Source organism: Homalodisca vitripennis, chromosome 2 (assembly GCF_021130785.1).
Source record: "Homalodisca vitripennis isolate AUS2020 chromosome 2, UT_GWSS_2.1, whole genome shotgun sequence".
In the NCBI taxonomy this organism is placed as follows: Eukaryota; Metazoa; Arthropoda; class Insecta; order Hemiptera; family Cicadellidae; genus Homalodisca; species Homalodisca vitripennis.
In genome coordinates this window covers 50803472-50812500 of record NC_060208.1, presented here as the reverse complement: position 1 = coordinate 50812500, position 9029 = coordinate 50803472, and positions in this window count along the sequence as shown.

Below are 9029 nucleotides of genomic sequence, written 5' to 3'. Positions count from 1 at the left end.
TATAACTTAAAAAATATTTTGTTTTGTCAAATATACCTATTTTAGTTTTGATTCTTATATATATATATATATATATATATATATATATATATATATATATATATATATATATATATATATTCACAAACTAATTGATGATTAGTTAATTAGAACTAATAAATGTTCTAAAGATTTAACAAATAATTATAAGAAATGAAATATAGTAATCTTTTCTTCAATCTTGAAATCGTATAAAATACAAACATGATCTTATAAGTCTTTAAATAATTTAACTGAATGAAATAGATCGATATAGAAAAATAATAATCTAGGCTATATATATTTATTCATTTTCCGACTGTCGTCAAACCCGCTTATCCATCATATCAGTGCCGGTTAACTTCAAGGGAAATCAAATATTTACGGCTATTGAGTTTGTCTTGTCAACTATTAGATATTTGTTAATTATGATTTTAAAACACAAATATATGTTTATTTACAAAACGTCTGGACGCTGACAATGCGTAGACTGCTAGCGTAATTTCTTTCTGACGTTGACACAGTTTCTTTCCAAAAAATATTATACTACGGAACATATTTATTTCTATATAAGATTTTTTTCAGGTCATGTTATGTAATTTATTACACGGTCATGCTCAGGTAGCAATTGAAAATATTATTATCTGTAAACTTCATATGGAAGGTGTCGTCATCCTCAAATTCATGGGGAATCTCTGGTTGTTTACAACAGGATATTTTTTAGGGGAATGAAATTCAATTATATGGTTATATGAATTACATCTTTAATTCTATGAGCTGTGAGTGCAAAACGTATGGTTTTTAGCGTTATGCAATATAATGCAATAAAAATATTTACTACCCAATTTTTAATTTGCTAAATGTTGGATACTATTTAGTCATCACTCTCAACAAATAAAAAGTGCATAGATAGAGGGCTTCGAAATTTGTGGTTTTTAATTTAACTATTTTACAGTACATACATACTTGTGAATCTTTATACAAATTAAGGAAAGTTCTAAATAATGTATCTAATGTGAAATGTTTAAAAATCTGTTAACGTTTCAAAATAGCAGATGTATAAAGCCTGAGAAATAGACGTCGACGAATTAATAATAATTATACTAAAAAACTAATTCCATCTAAAATTCTCGTTTTTATAAATCATCTTTTACGTTTAAAAAAATTTAAATGTCATATTTTAAAAATTTATCAGCAATCTTGTACAAACTAATCTTGAATCAACGATGTTTCAAAACTATTGATACGCGTAGTCCGTATTAAGATACTAAATTGTAGCATTTTCCTCAAGTTTTACTTCCATCTTATTTATAGCCAGCGGCTAATACAAAATCCAACTATGTGTACTACAAAAAGGCCGACGTAGGAATTTTTATGTTTGAGATTTAAGATGTGAAATACTTGAAAGGCATAAGCAAATTATTTTCATACGGATATAATATATTATGTATATTCAAAATTGATAATTTGTGTAATTGTGTAAGGACCCATCTATGACCAAATTATAAGTCTCAACGGGAGATAGTAAATTTAGATTATTATATAACTTTGAGACAAGTATTCAAATAAACTAATACGTTTTACCTCTTACAAAAGTCCAGCTCTATGTGTGTAATCCCAAAAACTGCATAAAAAAATCAGTCTCAATAAAGTGTGCAGTTCATTTATTAAAATTTAGTAATGGACTACAAGAAAAAGGAAAACATTTAAATAATCATTTATGTTTATGGTTATATAAATAAGCTATGAAATATTTGAAAGACTGCTGTTAAAAGACAATTAGCATGAAATAAAATTATTAGATGGTCAACTGTATTCCCCCGCACGCGCCGTACTGTGGATGCATTGGGAATGATTGATGTAAAATTTTTTGATTATTGATTATTGATGAACTTGAATAATAACTGACACTCCGACGTTGTTGCATGTAGTAAACAATTTCTGAGTAATCAATAGTTGTGTAAGGTGATACCCAAAATAATTGAAATAGTAGAACTTATTTTGTAGTTCATTATTTTTATGTAACTATTTAAAATGTTTATAATTAGGTTTAACTAATAGTGTAACAAGCTGTAAGAACTCTATTATCCGTACTCCATTGCACCAGTTAGCACATATGTGAACATTTCAAAAGAACAATTAGAATGTTTCGAAGTGTTTTGAGTTTTTCAATCAGGTAGGCTAATAGGGTCAGGTTAAACAGTTTTCTTAGTTCTGTGTGACTGGTTAAATATACAAACCCCAAGATGTTGGAAAAAGGTGAGTGGCAACTAATAATTCCGCTCGTAATAGCGCGCCACATATAAATAAGACTGGTAATACATTTTACGTGATTTTAAAAAGGTTGCAATTTAAAATTGCAATAAGAATACCTTTAATGTTAAAATTAAAATCGATTTATTCCTCTCTAATATTATTACAAATTACATCCCATGTCATATTATCAAAAAATATTCCAAGTAACTTTAATACCGATAAAATATTATAACTTTTGATTAGTTTGAAAAATCACCAATGTTTATAAAATTCACAATATATTGCCCGAACTCTACCACATGCATGAAGTGCGGCTCGCAACCAATCACAGAACGCCTCTATTATTCAACAGCCAATGGGAGGTCCGTGTGGTGACGTTAATCGGTCAAATATAAACATAAAACCTCAAATGGAATAATTTTAATATAGTAAGCTAGACTATGTATTTCGTGTACTTGTTCATTTATAGTACAGAATCGATGCTTTTGCCACGATAAAGTCAACACAAAAAGTAGTGAAATACATCTGCTCGTTCAGTTAGTTTACAAACTACTTTGATATTTATTTGCCTTTTGCTTACCTCAGATATACAACTGTAATGGTCCATTCATCAAAGAAAGATTAAGACAAATAATGCTAATAAACGTAAACTAAGGAAGACTAAGCATATTATAGTAGTTATAATATCATTATCAATTCCTAATCTACCTAAGCAAATTTTGCTTTCTTAAGAAAACATTTGCTCTTCAAAAATAAATTAATTATGAAGATGGTCAAGCTATCCATTGAATAATCACATTTACACCTTGTCTGTAATGCTTTAACTTTTTTGAATGTTTGAAAATTTGTTAAAATGTATGCTATCCAATGTATTTAAGCATGCTTATACATAGTGATGTGTCTTTATGTTATTCGGATTCTCATTATGTGTAAGTTTTCTTATAATAGAAGAATGGGCAAAAATTGAATTCATTTACAGTTATATAAATGGAAAGGAAAGGGGAACTGATCTCCACACATGAGATAGGTAAGTGAACTACTCGGCCCCTCTCAACCCTACTCTGCTAATTATATTCTTCAGACTTCCAGTGAATATAGTGTTAGTTACCAAAAACAGTCATGATACTAGTTCAAAAAACCACAACCTTCAAGCTCTCGGTATTTCTGTCCCGCAACAAGTAATTGTGAAATCGTACGATGAAAAGATTGTGTTACTGGTTTCATATTTGTACTTCTGAGATAAAGGGAAACATGACCAAGTTTAATGTATTAAATTACAGATAGGTATATTTCAACTTTTCATTCGGTTTGCGAATTATTTGGAGTAAATATTTTCAGAAATACTGTAGTATATAAGGACAGATTAACAACCCTATGAATGTACCTAGCCCTCTGTTTTTTCTGTTTCTTGTTCCTGCATTTACCTGGTATACTTATTCTTATCTAAATCTTAAGATCCAGCGTTTCTTGATTGATCTCCTAATGAAGCAAATCACTCTAATAAATCCGTTGTAAGCTAGTCCCTATGTCAAAATATCCCGCAGGTTAGCTTCTAAGTAGTTTATTGTTTCTAGGTTAATTAACCATTCAAAACTGGATGACTGGATGCATGGACCAAACCTTCTACGTCTAAATCTAATCGCCAGCCTTGGCTTGGTCTCGTGCATTTCACTTTTTTAATGTCTTTCTTTATATATATATATATATATATATATATATATATATATATATATATATATATATATATATAAGCAAACTAACATATAATCAAAAGACCAAATACCTGTCAAACGACTTTTATTTACATTAAATAGTATAAAGGGCAATAGCCTTATTTAATTTCAATAAACATTGAATCACAAAAATTACTTGCTCCGCCAGGAGTCGAACCCGGATCTCTGACTTGCCGGGTGAATCTATGGCATATATTATATTCCATATGACAAGTGGTACAAAATGTTTAGGCTCAACTTATCAAGGGTCGTTGTTACAAAACTTAACAATGTATGGAGGTCGTGATAAATTATGTTTCCAAGTCTAAATAAAATCAACATATCTTTTCTGACGCTTTTTATAGCTATTTATGTTCTTATTATTCGACCTCATAGTGATCTAAAGTTTAAATGTTACATTACATTTTGTTTTTGATGTTTTCTAGGATGTTCTAGGAATTTTTATGTATAAAATTGTTTGTAATAAAACTATAATTGATTTATAATTATAGTATTTATATAGTGAATTATGACAAACATAATTTAAGCAGGTATAAATAATAAATCACTTGTTTTTTTTATTTCTAGAAATAATGTAATAAATGACATAATAATTCAATTTATACGTATGGTGAACCGTATTGTCGAGCAATGTGTGGTAGTAATCGGTGTATCAAATCAAAGCACGCCGCACTTCACAAATTGTCTATTCTGGGTCCGGCCGTTACTCAGACTCATTGTTTGCCTCAATCTGCTATTTTTCTCTGAATCTTCAATTATCTTGAAATTTTTATTTTATTAATATGGTTTACGTCTTAATATTCCAACAGAACAAATTGATGGTAACGGGAACTTAACTTTGGAAAACCAACATTATAAAATTCACTCTGATTAAGTTCCAGCTGCGTCCAATTCAAGTCACTCTGTTAAAATGGACTAACAAAGAAACAATGGTTTGCCGAAGCGTGACAGTTGGGATTGCAGTTTTTGCTTGAAAATTTGTAATATTAATTGATATTTGACGATTCCTCTAATTAATCGATGTAACACGGTAAGCTCGCTCAATTTTCTGACGTTGAATTTGGTTTAACAAGTTTTATCTTCGATGCTTTGTTACATAAAGATAAAATGTTGTTATAGAAGATATGACAGCCTACAAGTTATGCAGAAAATCAAATTTATTGAGAGATTCTGTTTAATGATATTTGATATAGCCTATTGGGGAGTGACTGTATAATTAGTGTTAGCATTTCCTGTCAATTACCAAAGATTTTCCTGATTATTTTCTCGCTTGATGTTCAAGTAACTAAAAACTTGAACAGTGAATTGGAAATAAATACAACACCACAGATCTCTTAAAGTTTTGTTTCAAAATATATGTTAATGTTCCATGAACACCGTTAAATTTGCATAAAACTAGACCTACGGTTACAATTACAATTTTATGGGTGTTTTCCCTAAGGAGAACGTAAGTAAGCCCCTGTTATGTAAAGAATATTAATTTGGACACTAATATGATATATTAAATTAGATTATAAAGCATTATTGGACCGATAACAAACAATCACGGATAACATTTCCCGACCAGGACAATCTTTATAATTTATTCCTTTTATTCTACGACACGTCCTTCTTTTTAAAATAAAACTCTTAACAGTTAATTTGTCAGGCTTGTGTAGAGAAAGTGGTGAGTACCATTGAACTAATTAATAATAAACTTTAATCTCTTGTTTGTAGCAAGCGTATTTTTCAAATAACTTGCTTTATTATTTCTACAAAGATAAAGATGCATTCTGAATTTGCTTTTTGGCGGAAAATTTGTCTTGATACTTTTATTATGATAAGGATGAGAAACAGTATTTAAATCTATAACAGTAATAAAATATTATGAGAAAGAAGCTTTAGGATTGAATTTTATGCGATTAATTGACTATGCATTGCTTAGTAGTTAAATAACATTTAAATCTAAATATAAATAATAAACTATTTGTTACATTGTCATTTGTTTCGTTTCCATGAATGAGGTACTAAATGACATTATTTATACATTTTAACGTATGGTAACCTTACTCTAACTGAAAATCAATTGACAATTTAGAATTTTACACGTAGTATTACGTATGTTTCAAAATTTGTAAATATATCTAAGCGAATAATAAGGAAAAAGCATAATTTTTAAAAACTGTTCACGTTTTTTGGTCAAAAAAACGATGTTTGAGACTGAGTTACATGTATTTTACGAATTGATTCATATGTACAATTAAAATTCATATCTTGGATTTACTTTTCAAAAGGTCTACCTTTTAGAGATATTAGTAAGAATAGAGTTCAGTGTTAGATATTTTGTTTATTGTAAAAGAGTTTTATTCAATCTGGTAAGCACGTTCCAATTAAATATGGGTTCAGGTGGTGTATAGATTTAACATCCAATATGGCAGTATGGATGATTGAATACTCGTCCTCATGATTTACTGATGCGTTTTAACATCTTCCATCACTTATTGTTTTCTAAAAAAGTTATTTATCTAATACATTTTTGACCTTTATGAATAATTGTGAAAGTTTATCATGTCGATATGGGAAATGAGAAACTAAAACGGTACAAGAAAAAAATAAATCAACATACAACTGAAATATATAAAATATGACAGCAAGTAAATTGGAGTATGTTTCTCTTCCCTGATAAGAAAAGTTGTCCTCTATTTATTGAAACTCCCTCAAATCGATCAAAGAAAAATTTATATTCACATTACATTCGATATTAAATCGTGACACCTGTGGTATTAAAACGACATTGGATTAGAGGTATATTCTTATACTCAGGCTGTACTTATTTGTATCTATGGTATGGTTGGTATGGTTAGAATATTATAGAAAAATGTCATCTTCTACACTATAAGATTATTAGGTTAAATTCTAAGCTCTAGATTGTCGTTTATAAAGAATAGGCGTTCATTAAAACTCCATACCAGAAATAAGGTATACAATTTCAACCATAAAATTAAAAGCATCTCTGGAACTAGTTTTATTCCATGCTTTAACGTTTGTTTAGTATGCTTCTTTATTGTCATCAGAAATAAGAAATTTCTTGTACTAATTTGAATCCCAATCCGTTTGCATAACCAAATGTTTTCGTTATTGATTTGTTTGGAATCGGTTCATTTGTAGCCATCTACCTCCACGACTTGACTTTTAATGCCTGCTCTCGCTTACAGAAGTCAAAAGTCTTTAAGTCTCACACCTTTTAACCTCTTTTTAATAGTAGTATTTTGCAAATTTATTTTTAAATCTAATTTGATCTTTTTCTTAGTTTTGAATTTGATAATGCAACAGAAAACATGTTATGAATTCAAGCTTTTCGTTTATGATCTGATGCACTGTTTCTAAACAGATATTTTATCAGTAAACATAACAAACCTCTAATAAACGTAAAAATCACACGTAACCTCAAAATCAAACAAAGGAGTATAAAAAGGAAAGTATTAAATAATTTGAGACTCATAAAGTTTTACACAATGTGTGTTTTAATGTACGTGTTATAAGTGCAAGCATTTTCACAAATGCATTTTGGAGCGCAGTGAGTGAATAACAAACCATTTCAAACTTCTGCATATGTAGATGTTCATTTATTAACTCTACAATATTTTGTTTTATAATATCGGTAACCTGAGTAAGTGGCTTTACTAATGCTCGGCCAAAATCACCTCTTGTTGTTTATCTTCTATACAAGATTATGATTACTCACCCCTACAGTAAACGTAAAGTTTACTTGTTAAACTCCGGATCTGATAGTTAACAAAGTTGTCCCAGCTGTCTAGCAAAGTTTAACCGTAAGGATTATGACAAGATAAGACAACAAGTTAAACAAAGAGTTGAAATTACAAGTCTGCCAGCACCATTAACTATGCATATTACCGTCCTCGTTAGTGGTTGAAAAGTTGTAGCACAATATTTGTAACACATAAATTACTCTAATAAAAGTAAGTTTGATTTGTTTATAAACCAATTTGGTTTTATTGATTTTCAAGTCATAAAGTACTGGTCTGAGAGTCATCATTACTTTACTGAGAGTTAGCGAAGCTTATCACTATTGTGGGTTAAAAATAATTTGTGTCTGTCTTTTTTCCATCTGCTGGATCAATAACTCGAAAACGAACTATCTATGAACTAGAAGTTTTGCATAAATCTTAATTTCTATATAGGTAATACTGAGTGCGATGATGGTCCATGTCAATTTAAAGGATCTCGCTAAGCGTTAGCTAATATTTTACATTGGCCTTATTATGGGCAACCCTGATAGTGACGAGTTAATCGTATAAATAAAAAATAAAATTAAAATGAATCGCATAATGTGCGCAAATTTTGAGATCGTAAAAACCAAATTGGCTAACACTTATTTTAACACAGCAAAATCAAAATAATCCCTTTTTATGATCTAAACTATAAATATTAAACTAGTTACCACTTTTCAGTAACTGTCATGAAGTTCATTGTTAGATTTCATTAATTACGTTAATCTTGTCTCATCAGGATCTATCTAATGGTAAGAAATAAGAACAATAATTGCATTGTAATATTTTTTTTCCGAAATCTCACAGTACGTCCCACATGAGAAAGTTGAGCTATTCATGTATATTTATTTTTATTAATACATTTCTTTATTTTGGAAATTCGAAGTGTCTCAATAACTGATCCATTTTAGGGCATTTTTGCGAATATTTGTAGTGTTTTGTGCTTACAAAACAAAATCATAACGGTAGTTTTACTAAATTTTAGTAATGGGAGCAGCAGTTGAGGGCTCAGGTGGCGGTTGATTTAACATCCAATATGGCTGTCTGGATGATTGAGTACCTTGTCATCGTTATTAACTGATACGTTTTATGAGAAACCATTCTCATTAATGATGAGTAATTTTTATAAATTTTATGTAATTTTTATATGTTTTATACTGGTAATAATAATCCCGGTAGTTGTTCATTGACATAGTGAAGGAAGAAATGAAAAGACTAAACAAATTAATATCATACTTTGTCAAAATGATGT